This window comes from Globicephala melas, chromosome X (genome assembly GCF_963455315.2).
Source record: "Globicephala melas chromosome X, mGloMel1.2, whole genome shotgun sequence".
Classification (NCBI taxonomy): domain Eukaryota; kingdom Metazoa; phylum Chordata; class Mammalia; order Artiodactyla; family Delphinidae; genus Globicephala; species Globicephala melas.
Genome location: NC_083335.1, coordinates 58,034,826 through 58,050,112, shown reverse-complemented (window position 1 = coordinate 58,050,112; position 15,287 = coordinate 58,034,826).

Below are 15,287 nucleotides of genomic sequence, written 5' to 3'. Positions count from 1 at the left end.
AGTCACCCATTCCTCTGTACTTCCATAATATCTTTTCCATATACTAATTTTAGCACTTCTTTATCTTTCTTTACCAGAGAACTTTGAGCTGTTTTATGTTACTGTATTAACATATTGAGCTCTGCATTCACAGCATATGGCTGGTGCTCAATAAATATGTTGGATGGACAAACAACACGTCTCTACTTTAGCCAGACACTGTATTAAAGCTGTGATCTGATATAAAAATGTATGACAGTACTTAACTCTGCAAAGTTTAATGCCTATTTGTTCTGTGTTGACTCCCTGTATAAAAGATGTATTGTCTGATTTTAAGTTATTAGTAACCAGGGACTATTAGATCTAATTTCTACTAGCCGAGAAGACCCTTGAATTGTTGGTGAAAAATATGATGACTTTACTTAAGCACAAAGGCATATACTAAGGAAGACTGGAACTTCTAAATCTTCTACAAAGTACATGAAGAGTGGAAATTCTAAATCTTCTACAAAGTACACACAGCAGAGTTTGTTGCTTTCCCTTCAGTCTTCAGGACATTTTTGCCTCAAAATTTCTATATGCCTATGTATCTCTGGATTTCCAATTATTGTAGCATAGCATTAAAAGTTTACAAAATATTTGGCAATATTTTGGTGGTTCTGTAACTGGGATGTACTATAACTAGTTTCTAAATAATATATTGTTCAAAATAACTATACTCCAATATAAAATACATTTAAAAATTAAGAAAATAATGCTCAGCTACAAAAACTAAAAAAAAAAAAAGATAAGATGGACTCTACCATCATTAGAGCATGTTTTCTGAGTATTTCCAGGACTAGGGAAAGGGTACACAAACCTCCACACTGACTTCTTTGGCCTGTGACAAATGGCACACACTGGATGATCAGGGTCAGGTGTGAAAGTGGGTGATCATGCAATTTAGCTGAAAAAAGTTAACTGACCCATATGGAGATAAAACACAACCCATCTTGGCTCCACTAAGGGGGTGTGAAATATGAACCAAGGACCGTTGATCAGAAGATCACATAACACCCACAGATCCTACATTGTGGTTCTGATTCCAAAACTGTGACATATACAAAGTAATGCATATTTAGGGTATAATTACAGAAAGAGCCACACAATCTCTCAGTAATCTCTGCTTAGTTCCCCGAAGTTTATAATCCATAGCTGGAAAGTGATGAGCCAACACAGAGCATAAAAGCACTATTAGAAAGATATTCAAATATTTTATTTTGGAGATACTCTGATTGAAAAATATAAAAACGGGATCTATGTAGAGAAACAGGAAACGTTTGTTTTAGCAAATACTTATATTTAAATCATTCCTTAGGATTGTCAGATAACTTTTGTTCTCTAAAAATACTAAGTAACTTCGGTCCCTCTACAAATCAACTTCAAAAGGGGGAGCAAGTCACACATTCTTGTGAAATATGTTTCATTATTGCATTTTTGTTGAGATGAATGAGATTAAACAGTAAATAGATGATAGATATGACCATAGTTTAGTAGTTATTCCTCTTTGGACAGTAAAGTTTATAGTACACAGAGAGTAAAATCACTTAATAATACTAGAGAGGGGGAAGAGTATTAACCATTGTTTGTAGTCTAACTCCTAAGATTTTTATGAAAGATACTTACCTTTTACCATTTAGCTAGAACTCCAACTCATTTCATTTTAACAATGGCACAGGTTACAAAGGAGTTCTTCTGTATTATGTACAAGCAAAATATCAAAAAGTAAAATTTTATTTTCTTTTTATTTCTAAATACCTTTAAATCCAGCCAACATATTTGGTTATAATGACATTTTCTGGAAAAAAAAAACAGCTGATCTTAATAGTGGGTTTGCCAAAATGTTAGAATGATGGATCTACTAAACAGGAAATGAATTCCGAGGATGACATACATAAATGTAATAACCAGCCATAGTTGACAAAACAGATACATTTTTATAAGCCCAAGCAATAGCACCAGATTTGAAGGTAATCTGGCTGCCCACATCCTTCACAGCATTATTAACCAAGGTAAAGCCAATTAATTTGACTGGTTATATAATGTTTCTTCCCTAGCTCACAATTTTTCAATTGGGTCCCTTGCAAATCTTAGAATTTTTTTGAGGAGAGTTCTTTCTGAGATAAAAGTGGACCATTCTTTGATTAAGGATATGAGAGTAATCATGTTACCCTGCTAAGACTTCAAACATAACTCATAAATCTGTAAAGCAATAAAAAATGTAAATTTGTGCATCCACCAATTTACCTAGTGTCAGACTGTCTTTTGCATATAATTTTCAAGACTCTTGTCACCTACAATAAAACATGTGATTAGAGTTCCCATGACTGAGGTAATGATAAAAGATTTCCCTGGGCCCATCCATACATGTTCACTAGGTTCCCCTGGTATTTAAAGTTTCTAAATAGGAATTATATTAAACTGAACCAGATGATTTCAGACTTATGGTCATGGTCTTATTAACATTGTACTCTAAGTCGTTGGTAAGATTTGTGCACATCAGAATCACCTGCAGGGCTCTGTCAAAACACAGGTTGCTGAGCCCCAGTATTTCTGATTCATTAAATCTGGATTGGGGACTGACTGTTTGCATTCCTACCAAGTTCCCAGGTAATACTGATGCTGCTGGTCTTAGAGTCAAACTTTGAGAACCACTGTTTTAAGTTAGAATAAGCCAAAGTAAGAGACAGATATTTTAGAGAGTAATTTTGTTCAAAAAGCCTATATGATTCATTCAAATTTCAGATTTTTAAACTCATATAAAAAATTATAGGTATTGGACAGTAAATGCGAATTTAAACTGCAAAAAAAAATCTACAAAGGAAATCTTATAAAAGGTACAAACTCCACTGAAGCCCTTTAAGACCTCATTATATAAAAACAGTTGGCAAGCTAACAAATTATTATTAGTATATACAGTTGAAGGTAATAAAAGTGCCTTTTTTGTGATGCCCTATATTAGGAGTTCAACTGGGAAAACAGGCAAATTTGGGGGTGGCTACAGAAGAAAAAGATATATATGTATATATATTCAGATTCAGATTGGGCACAGACCGGGACAGGTGACAAAGCTTCTAGGTTACTTATGGTCAACAAGTCAGAGATAAGCAAGTTGAAATTAGGAAGATACATAGATATTGATATGGGCAGAGGGTTCTTGTCCAGGGGATCAGGACAACTTCAGGTAAACGTAGTGTAGTACCCTGGATAGCTCCCTGGAGGAGAATTTGCTTTGAGTTTAAGTCTAGCCTCACCAAAGACTTTTTATTTTCTATTTAGAACCTCACACTTTGTTAGAATTATGAATGTTCAAGGAGCTCACACATTTATGAAAGGGGACCCCGTGGATACTAGGGGGCAGAGGATTATTTTAATTTCCCAAGTAACATTCAGAACCCGTATCAGAGACATCTAGAATCCCAAGTAGGCCTATGTCAGGGTCCTGACATATTTAGACAAAACAAGACATTTAAAACCAATAATTGGAGACAGGAGAAGATGGCGGAAGAGTAGGATGCGGAGATCACCTTCCTCCCCACAGATACATCAGAAATACATCTACACTTGGAACTGCTCCTATAAAACACACACTGAATGCTGGCATAAGACCTCAGACCTCCCAAAAGGCAAGAAGCTCCCCAACGTACCTGGGTAGGGCAAAAGAAAAAACAGAGACAAAAGAATAGGGAAGGGACCTGCACCAGTGGGAGGGAGCTGTGAAGGAGGAAAGGTTTCCAGACACCAGAAGCCCCTTCACGGATGGAGACTGCGGGTGGCAGAGGGGGGAAGTTTCGGAACCATGGAGGAGAGCACAGCAACAGGGGTGCAGAGGGCAAAGCAGAGAGATTCCAGCACAGAGAATCGGTGCCAACCGGCACTCACCAGCCCGAGAGGCTTGTCTGCTCACCCGCTGGGACGGGCGGGGTCTGGGAGCTGAGGCTCGGGCTTCCGAGCTTAGATCCCAGGGAGAGGACTGGGGTTGGTGGTGTGAACACAGCCTGAAGGGGTTAGTGCACCATGGCTAGCTGGGAAGGAGCCCAGGAAAAATCTGGAGCTGCCGAAGAGACAAGAGACTTTTTCTTGCCTCTTTGTTTCCTGGTGCGTGAGGAGAGGTGATTAAGAACGCTGCTTAAAGGAACTCCAGAGACGGGCGCGAGCCGCAGCTACCAGCGCGGACCCCAGAGACGGGCATGAGACGCTAAGGCTGCTGCTGCCGCCACCAAGAAGGCTGTGTGTGAGCACAGGTCACTATCCCCACCGCCCCTCCCGGGAGCCCATGCAGCCTGCCACTGCCAGGGTCCCGAGATCCAGGGACAACTTCCCCGGGAGAACGCACGGGACGCCACAGGCTGGTGCAACGTCACGCTGGCCTCTGCCGCCGCAGGATCGTCCTGCATCCGTACCCCTCGCTCCCCCAGGCCTGAGTGAGACGGAGCCCCTGAATCGCGGCTCCTTTAACCCCGTCCTGTCTGAGCAAAGAACAGATGCCCTCAGGCGACCTAAACGCAGAGGCGGGGCCAAATCCAAAGGTGAACCGCAAGAGCTGTGCGAACAAACAAGAGAAAGGGAAATCTCTCCCAGCAGCCTCAGAAGCACCGGATTAAATCTTCACAATCAACTTGATGTAGCCTGCATCTGTGGAATACCTGAATAGACAAGGAATCATCCCAAATTGAGGAGGTGGACTTTGAGAGCAAGATAGATTATTTTTTCCCCTTTTCCTCTTCTTGTGAGTGTGTATGTGTATGCTACTGTGTGAGATTTTGTCTATATAGCATTGCTTTCACCATTTGTCCTAGGGATCCGTACGTCCGTATTTTTCTTTGTTTTTTACTTTTTAATTTTTTTTTCTTTTTGACCCACCTCCTAGAGAAATGGAAATAAAAACAAAAATAAACAAATGGGACCTAATGAAACTTAAAAGCTTTTGCACAGCAAAGGAAACCATAAACAAGACCAAAAGACAATCCTCAGAATGGGAGAAAATATTTGCAAATGAAGCAACTGACAAAGGATTAATCTCCAAAATTTACAAGCAGCTCATTCAGCTCAATAACCAAAAAACAAACAACCCAATCCAAAAATGGGCAGAAGACCTAAATAGACATTTCTCCAAAAAAGATATACGGATTGCTAACAAACACATGAAAGAATGCTCAACATCATTAATCATTAGAGAAATGCAAATCAAAACTAAAATGAGATATCATCTCACACCAGTCAGAATGGCCATCATCAAAAAATCTAGAAACAATAAATGCTGGAGAGGGTGTGGAGAAAAGGGAACACTCTTGCACTGCTGGTGGGAATGTACATTGATACAGCCACTATGGAAAACAGTATGGAGGTTCCTTAAAAAACTACAAATAGAACTACCATATGACCCAGCAATCCCACAACCGGTCATATACCCCGAGAAAACCATAATTCAAAAAGAGTCATGTACCAAAATGTTCATTGCAGCTCTATTTACAATACTCAGGAGATGGAAGCAACCTAAGTGTCCATCATCAGATGAATGGATAAAGAAGGTGTGGCACATATATACAATGGAATATTACTCAGCTATAAAAAGAAACGAAATTGAGTTATTTGTAGTGAGGTGGATGGACCTTGAGTCTGTCATACAGAGTGAAGTAAGTCAGAAAGGGAAAAAAAAATACTGTATGCTAACAGATATATATGGAATCTAAGAAAAAAAAAAACAGCTCATGAAGAACCTAGGGGTAAGATGGGAATAAAGACACAGACCTACTAGAGAATGGACTTGAGGATATGGGAAGGGTAAGCTGTGACAAAGTGAAAGAGTGACATGGACATATATACACTACGAAATGTAAAATGGATAGCTAGTGGGAAGCAGCCACACGGCACAGGGAGATCAGCTCGGTGCTTTGTGACCACCTAGAAGGGTGGAATAGGGAAGGAGGGAGGGAGGGGGAGGCAAGAGGGAAGAGATATGGGAACATATGTATATGTATAACTGATTCACTTTGTTATAAAGCAGAAACTAACACACCATTGTAAAGCAATTATACTCCAATAAAGATGCTAAAAAATAAAACAAATTTTTTTCCTTAATAATTATTTTTTAATTTAATAACTTTATTTATTTTATCGTCTTTCTTTCTTTTTTCTTTCATTTTCTCTACCTTCTATTTTGAGCCGTGTTGAGAAGAGTCTCTTGGTGCTCCAGCCAGGCGTGAGGGCTGTGCCACTGAGGTGGGAGAGCCAACTACAGGACACTGGTCCACAAGAATACTCCCAGCTGCATGTAAAATCAAATGACAAAAATCTTCCAGAGATCTCCATCTCAACACCAACACCCAGCTTCACTCAATGACCAGCAAGCTACAGTGCTGGACACCCTATGCCAAACAACTAGCAACACAGTAACACAGACACATCCATTAGCAGAGAGGCTGCCTAAAATCATAATAAGGCCACAGACACCCCAAAACACACCACGAGACGTGGACCTGCCCACCAGAAAGACAAGATCCACCCTCTTCCACCAGAACACAGGCACTAGTCCCCTCCACCAGGAACCCTACACTGCAACAACCTTAGCCACTGGGGACAGACACCGAAAACAACGGGAACTACGAACCTGCACCTGCTCAAAGTAAACCCCAAACACAGTAGGATAAGCAAAATGAAAACACAGAAAAACTCACAGCAGATGAAGCAGCAAGGTAAAAACCCACCAGACCTAACAAATGAAGAGGAAATAGGTAGTCTACCTGAAAAAGAATTCAGAAGAATGATAATAAAGATGATCCAAAATCTTGGAAATAGAATAGAGAAAATGCAAGAAATATTTAACAAGGACATAGAAGAACTAAAGAGGAAACAAACAACGATGAACAACACAATAAAGGAAGTATAAAATACTCTAGAAGGTATCAATAGCAGAATAACTGAGGCAGAAGAACGGATAAGTGACCTGGAAGATAAAATAGTGGAAATAACTACTGCAGAGCAGAAAAAAGAAAAAAAAAAATGAAAAGAACTGAGGACAGTCTCAGAGACCCCTGGGAAAACATTAAATGCACCAACATTTGAATTATAGGGGTCCCAAAGGAGAAGAGAATAAGAAAGGGACTTAGAAAATACTGAAAGTAATTATAGGTGACAACTTCCCTAATATGGGAAATGAAATAGTTAATCAAGTCCAGGAAGCACAGAGAGTCCCATACAGGATAAATCCAAGGAGAAACACACAAAGACACATATTAATCCAACTGTCAAAAATTAAATACAAAGAAAACATATTAAAAGCAGCAAGGGAAAAACAAAAAATAACACAGAAGGGTATGGTTAACAGCTGATCTTTCAGCAGAAACTCTGCAAGACAGAAGGGAGTGGCAGGACATATTTAAAGTGATGAGGAAGAGAAACCTACAACCAAGATTACTCTACCCAGCAAAGATCTCATTCAGATTTGATGGAGAAATTAAAAATTTTAAGGACAAGCAAAAGCTGAGAGAGTACAGCACTACCAAACGAGCTTTACAACAAATGCTAAAGGAATATCTCTAGGCAACAAACACAAGAGAAGGAAAAGACCTACAATAACAAACCCAAAACAATTAAGAAAATGGTAATAGGAACATACATATCGATAATTACCTTAAATGTAAATGGATAAAATGCTCCCACCGAAAGACACAGACTGGCTGAATGGATACAAAAACAAGACCCATATATATGCTCTCTACAAGAGACCCACTTCAGACCTAGGGACACATACAGACTGAAAGGGAGGGGATGGAAAATGATATTCCATGCAAATGGAAATCAGAAGAAAGCTGGAGTAGCAATTCTCATATCAGACAAAACAGGCTTTAAAATAAAATTACAAGAGACAAAGAAGGACACTACATAATGATCAAGGGATCAATCCAAGAAGAAGATATAACAATTGGAAATATTTTTGCTCCCAACATAGGAGCTCCTCAATACATAAGGCAAATTCTAACAACCATAAAGGGGGAAATCGACAGTAACACAATCATAGTAGGGGAATTTAACAACCCACTTTCACCAATGGACAGATCATCCAAGATGCAAATATATAAGGAAACAAAAGCTTTAAATGATACATTAAACAAGATGGACTTAATTGATATTTATAGGATATTCTATCCAAAAACAACAGAATACACATTTTTATCAAGTGCTCATGGAACATTCTCCAGGATAGATCATATCTTGGGTCACAAATCTAGCCTTGGTAAATTTAGGAAAATTGAAATCATATCAAATATCTTTTCTGACAAGAACGCTATGAGACTAGATATCAATTACAGGAAAAGATCTGTAAAAAATACAAACACATGGAGGCTAAACAATACACTACTTAATAGCGAAGTGATCACTGAAAAAATCAAAGAGGAAATCAAAAAATACCTAGAAACAAATGAAAATGGAGACACGACAACCCAAAACCTATGGGATGCAGCAAAAGCAGTTCTAAGAGGGAAGTTTACAGCAATACAATCCTACCTTAAGAAACAGGAAACATCTTGAATAAACAACCGAACCTTACACCTAAAGCAATTAGAGAAAGAAGAAAAAAACACCCCAAAGTTAGCAGAAGGAAAGAAATCATAAAGATCAGATCAGAAGTAAAGGAAAAAGAAATGAAGGAAACTATAGTGAAGACCAATAAAACTAAAAGCGGGTCTTTGAGAAGATAAACAAAATTGATAAATCATTAGCCAGATTCATCAAGAAAAAAAGGGAGAAGACTCAAATCAATAGAATTAGAAATAAAAAAGGAAAAGTAACAACTGACACTGCAGAAATACAAAGAATCATGAGAGATTACTAAATGCAACTCTATGTAAATAAAATGGACAACCTGGAAGAAATGGACAAATTCTTAGAAATGCACAACATGCCGAGACTGAACCAGGAAGAAATAGAAAATATGAACAGATCAATCACAGGCACTGAGGTTGAAACTGTGTTTAAAAATCTTCCAACATACAAAAGCCCAGGACCAGATGGCTTCACAGGTGAAATCTATCAAACATTTAGAGAAGAGCTAACACCTATCCTTCTCAAATTCTTCCAAAATATAACAGAGCGAGGAACACTCCCAAAGTCATTCTACAAAGCCACCATCACACTGATACCAAATCCAGACAAAGAGGTTACAAAGAAAGAAAACTAGAGGCCCATATCACTGATGAACATAGATGCAAAAATCCTCAACAAAACACTAGCAAACAGAATCCAACAGCACATTAAAAGGATCATACACCATGATCAAGTGGGGTTTATTCCAGGAATGCAAGGATTCTTCAATATATGCAAATAAATCAATGTGATACACCATATTAACAAATTGAAGGAAGAAAGCCGTATGATCCTCTCAATAGATGCAGAGAAAGCTTTTGCCAAAATTCAATACCCATTTATGATAAAAACCTTGCAGAAAGTAGGCATAGTGGGAATTTTCCTCAACATAATAAAGGCCATATATGACAAACCCATAGCCAACATCGTCGTCAATGGTGAAAAGCTGAAACCCTTCCCACTAATATCAGGAACAAGACATGGTTACCCACTCTCACGACTCTTATTCAACATAGCTTTGGAAGTTTTAGCTGCATCAATCAGAGAAGAAAAAGAAATAAAAGGAATCCAAATCGGCAAAGAAGAAGTAAAGCTGTCACTGTTTGCAGATGACATGATACTATACATAGAGAATCCTACAGATGCTGCAGGAAAACTACTAGAGCTAATCAATGAATTTGGTAAAGTAGCAGGATACAAAATTAATGCACAGAAATCTCTGGCATTCCTATACACTAATGATGAAAAATCTGAAAGTGAAATCAAGAAAACAATCCCATTTTCCACTGCAACAAAAAGAATAAAATATCGAGGAATAAACCTACCTAAGTAGACAAAAGACCTGTATGCAGAAATTTATAAAACACTGATGAAAGAAATTAAAGATGATACAAATAGAGGGAGAGATATACCATGTTCTTGGATTGGAAGAATCAACACTGTGAAAATGACTCTACTACCCAAAGCAATCTACAGAATCAGTGCAATCCGTATCAAACTACCACTGGCATTTTTCACAGAACTAGAACAAAAAATTTCACAATTTTCATGGAAACACAAAAGACACCGAATAGCCAAACAATATTGAGAATGAAAAACAGAGCTGTGGAATCAGGTGCCCTGACTTCAGACTATACTACAAAGCTACAGTAATCAAGACAGTATGGTACTGGCACAAAAACAGAAATATAGATCAATGGAACAGGAGAGAAAGCCTAGAGATAAACCCAAGCACATATGGTAACCTTATCTTTGATAAAGGAGGCAAGAATATACAGTGGAGAAAAGACAGCCTCTTCAGTAAGTGGTGCTGGGAAAACTGGACAGTTACATGTAAATGTATGAAATTAGAGCACTCGCTAACACCATACACAAAAATAAACTCAAAATGTATTAAAGACCTAAATGTAAGGCCAGACACTATCAAACTCTTAGAGGAAAACATAGGCAGAACACTCTATGACATAAATCACAGCAAATCCTTATTTTTAAAGTGCAGGCTCATCGGCCATGGCTTACAGGCCCAGCCGCTCTGTGGCATGTGGGATCCTCCCGCACCAGGGCACGAATCCATGTCCCTCACATCAGCAGGCAGACTCTCAACCACTGCGTCACCAGGGAAGCCCCGCAAGATCCTTTTTGGCCCCCCTTCTAGAGAAAGGGAAATAAAAACAAAAATAAACAAATGGGACCTAATGAAACTTAAAAGCTTTTGCACAGCAAAGGAAACCATAAACAATACCAAAAGACAACACTCAGAATGGGAGAAAATATTTGCAAATGAAGCAACTGACAAAGGATTAATCTCCAAAATTTACAAGCAGCTCATGCAGCTCAATAACAAAAAAACAAACAACCCAATCCGAAAATGGGCAGAAAACCTAAATAGACATTTCTCCAAAAAAGATATACAGATTGCCAGCAAACACATGAAAGAATGCTCAAAACCATTAATCATTAGAGAAATGCAAATCAAAACTACAATGAGGTATCATCTCATAGCTGTTAGAATGGCCATCATCAAAAAAATCTTGAAACATTAAATGCTGGAGAGGGTGTGGAGAAAAGGGAACACTCTTGCACTGTTGGTGGGAATGTAAATTGATACAGCCACTATGGAGAACAGTATGCAGGTTCCTTAAATAACTACGAATAGAACTACCATACGACCCAGCAATCCCACTACTGGGAATATACCGTGAGAAAACCATAATTCAAAAAGAGTCATGTACCAAAATATTCATTGCAGCTCTATTTACAATAGCCAGGACCTGGAAACAACCTAAGTGTCCATCAACAGATAAATGGATAAAGAAGATGTGGCACATATATATAATGGAATATTACTCAGTCATAAAACAAAACGAAATTGAGTTATTTGTAGTGAGGTGGATGGACCTTGAGTCTGTCATACAGAGTGAAGTAAGTCAGAAAGAGAAAAACAAATACCTTATGCTAACACATATGTATGGAATCTAAGAAAAGGAAAAAAAAGGTCATGAAGAACCTAGGTGTAAGACAGGAATAAAGACACAGACCTACTAGAGAATGGACTTGAGGATATGGGGAGGGGGAAGGGTAAGCTGTGACAAAGTGAGAGAGTGGCATGGACATATATACACTACGAAACGTAAAATAGATAGCTAGTAGGAAGCAGCTGCATTGCGCAGGGATATCAGCTAGGTGGTTTGTGACCACCTAGAGGGGTGGGGTATTGAGGGTAGGAGGGAGGGAGACACAAGAGGGAAGAAATATGGGAACATATGTATATGTATAACTGATTCACTTTTTTATAAAGCAGAAACTAACACACCATTGTAAAGCAATTATACTCCAATAAAGGTGTTAAAATAAAAAAACAATAATTGGCTTTCCATCCTAAAACTGAAGATTATTTTTATTATTTTGTTCCTGCATTTATTGGTTCAGAGTTCATTTAGCTCCTAAATTATTTATTGAATTGACCTGAAGTCTAGTTTCAAGAGATTTTCAAAGTGAATGTTATAGAGAATAATCTTGTAACTCTTTAGCACACTCTTAGAAAATACAGCCTATATAATCAGGAAAAGTTCTTAAAGGCAACACAGTTTCTACCTAACTTCTGTGCTTTCTACATCTTTGAGTATGATCTAGTATATGTAATTGGACATTTAATACAAGCAAGATAAAATGTATTTTTAAAATAAAAATTGTATATGCTTAAGGTGTTCACTACGATAATTCGATATACATAGTGAAAGGTTTACTACAGTCAAGCTAATTAACATATATTCTCACATTTACCATTTTTGATGTCTGATGAGAGCACCTGAAATCTATTCTCTTAGCAAATTTCCAGGATTCAATACAGTATTATTAACTAGAGTCATCATGTTGAAGATAATCTCTAGACCTATTCATCCTACATAACTGCAACTTTGTACCCTTTGAACAATATTTCCCCATTTCCTTCACCTCTTTGCCGTTGGTAACTACCATTCTCCTCTCAGTTTCCATGTATTCAACTTTTGTGTGTGTGTGTGTGGTACGCAGGCCTCTCACCGCTGTGGCCTCTCCCGCCGTGGAGCACAGGCTCCAGACGCGCAGGCCCAGCGGCCATGGCCCATGTTCCCAGCCACTCTGCGGCACGTGGGATCCTCCCGGACCGGGGCATGAGCCCATGTCCCCTGCATCGGCAGGCGGGCTCCCAACCACTGTTCCACCACGGAAGCCCTATTCAACTTTTTTAGATTTTACGTATAAGTGAGACCATGCAGTACTTTGTTTTTGTGGCTGACTTATTTCACTTGGCATAATGTCCTTCAGATTCATCCATATTGTTACAAATGGCAGGAGTTCCTTATTTTTTATGATTGAATAATATTTCAAATATCACATTTTCTTAATCCACTCATCCATCAATAGACGCTTAGGTCATTTCCATATCTTGACTACTGTGACTAATGCCGAAATGAATATGGGAGTCCAGATATCTCTTTGAAGTACTAATTTCATTTCCTTTGTGTATATACCCTGAAGAGGGATTACTGGTTCATATGGTAATTCAATTTTTAGTAAAATTGACCCTTAATCAGAGGTCCTGCAATGGCATTTCTTATCTTTTGGATTTTAATCCCTTTCAAGAAAAGAATTTAAGTTAAAGCCTTACTTAAATTAATAGCTATTCAAAATGAATCTAATTTCATACCTTAGAAACACTTTGTTGTTTATCAAATGGCATTTAAATGAGAAAAAATCTCATTAAAAACATAAATATTATACCTTAACTCAAGGAAGATTTGACCTCCTTTTAAAAATAATAAAATATTAACATTGCAATACATCTTAGAACTAAAATAGATGACTAGGCTTATACACAAGGACATACAGTGCCAAAGGAAACTCCTATATGACCTCTCCTTAAATATTCTTTAAACAAATTGATTTTTTAAAAGATATCACCCAGAATTCCACTTCAGCCTAGGATGTAGAAAAGATGGTAACTGCATCATTTCTGTCCTAACAACAACAAAAAAGGCAAATAAAGAACAAAGTAATAACTTTTCTTGAACCCGTCAGAAAGCTGAGGTTACAGGGCAACAGAGTAGCCTAAAATCCAAAGACAAGGCTTCCAAGGAGAGATGGAATGCTAGCACTGGTTCACCCGTAGCACAACACAGGAGTAAAAGATATATGATGCCATAAAGCAGTAAGGAGAATTGAGTTAAATTTTAAAATGATTTTTCTAAAGTCCAAATGTGGAGTGCCATGATATTATAAAACTTGGAACTGCAAAGACCAGGGAAGTTTGCATCCACTCTCAGGCTGTTCTCCACAGACTTACACCTGGTGATCATGAGAAAGATGGGTGGCAGGGCAGAACACCAGGTAAAGCCTCTCTGAATATTGCAGGCCTGGAAGAGAGGGGAAGCCATTGCTACAGAAAAGGCAAAAATTCTGCACAAATGCTACTAGCTGGTAGGGGGAGGTGCGGCAGTGCACACTGTTGCCCCTCAGGAAATGTGTGAACACCCACTGTTTCCAAAGAAGGGTAAAAGGAAAAAAAAATCCCCCTGTTCCTTAGGAGAGTGGCAGAAAGCTGTCCCAGACCCAGACAATTAGAGGCTTCCTAGCAATGAGAAGGGGCAGAAAACTCTCCTTCAAAGGCCCACCAAAGGCAATATTTAGGCAATATTTAGCTGCCATGCAGAGGAGAGGCAGTATGGCTGAGAAAACTCCACTCTGGTAAACCAAGGTACACAAGGTCTGTCTAAGACTGAGGCTACACCGCGACAACAGAGAAATCCCCTTGTCCTACCACTATGCTAGCATGTACCAAATAAAAAGCAACAGCAAATTAATTTAATATGGATCATATTGTAAAATTTAAAATTATAAAACTTTTAGAAGAAAGCATACGAAAAATATTTGTGACTTAGGGTCACAAGTCATAGATGAAGAGTTCTTAAATATGACATCAAAGCTATGATCCATAGAAGAACAAATTGATAAATTAGACTTCATCTAATTAAATTTTTTTCTGCAAAAGATCCTATTAAAAGTATGAAAACATAAGCCACAAACTGGGGGAAATGTTTGCAAATTACGTGTCTGACAAAAGCCTTGATCCAGAATATATAAAGAATTCTGTAAACTCAAAAGGAAAAAAAATACCAAAAACATTGAATTTAAAAATAGGAAAAATACTAGAACAAACACTCCACCAGACAGAACATATGTGCCAATAAGCACATGAAAAGATATTCAACACTGACAACATCAAATGCTGGCAATGATGTAGAACAACAGGAACTCTCATTCATTGCTAATGGAAATGCAGAATGGTACAAGCTACTCTGGAAGACAGTTTGCCAGTTTCTTAAAAAACTTAACATGCTCTTAACATATGATCCAGATATTGTGCTCCTTGCTATTTACCCAAAGGAACTGAGAACTTATGTCTACACAAAACCCTGCACATGGATGTTTATAGCAGCTTTATTAATAATTGCCAAAACTTGGAATCAATCAAGATGCCCTTCAGTAGGTGAGTGGATACATAAACTGTGGTATATCCAGATAATATATTATTCAGTGCTAAGAAGAAATAAGCTATCAAGCCATTAAAATATATGGAAGAACCTTAAATGTATATTACTAAGTTAAAGAAGTCAATCTGAAAAGATTATGATTTCAATTATATG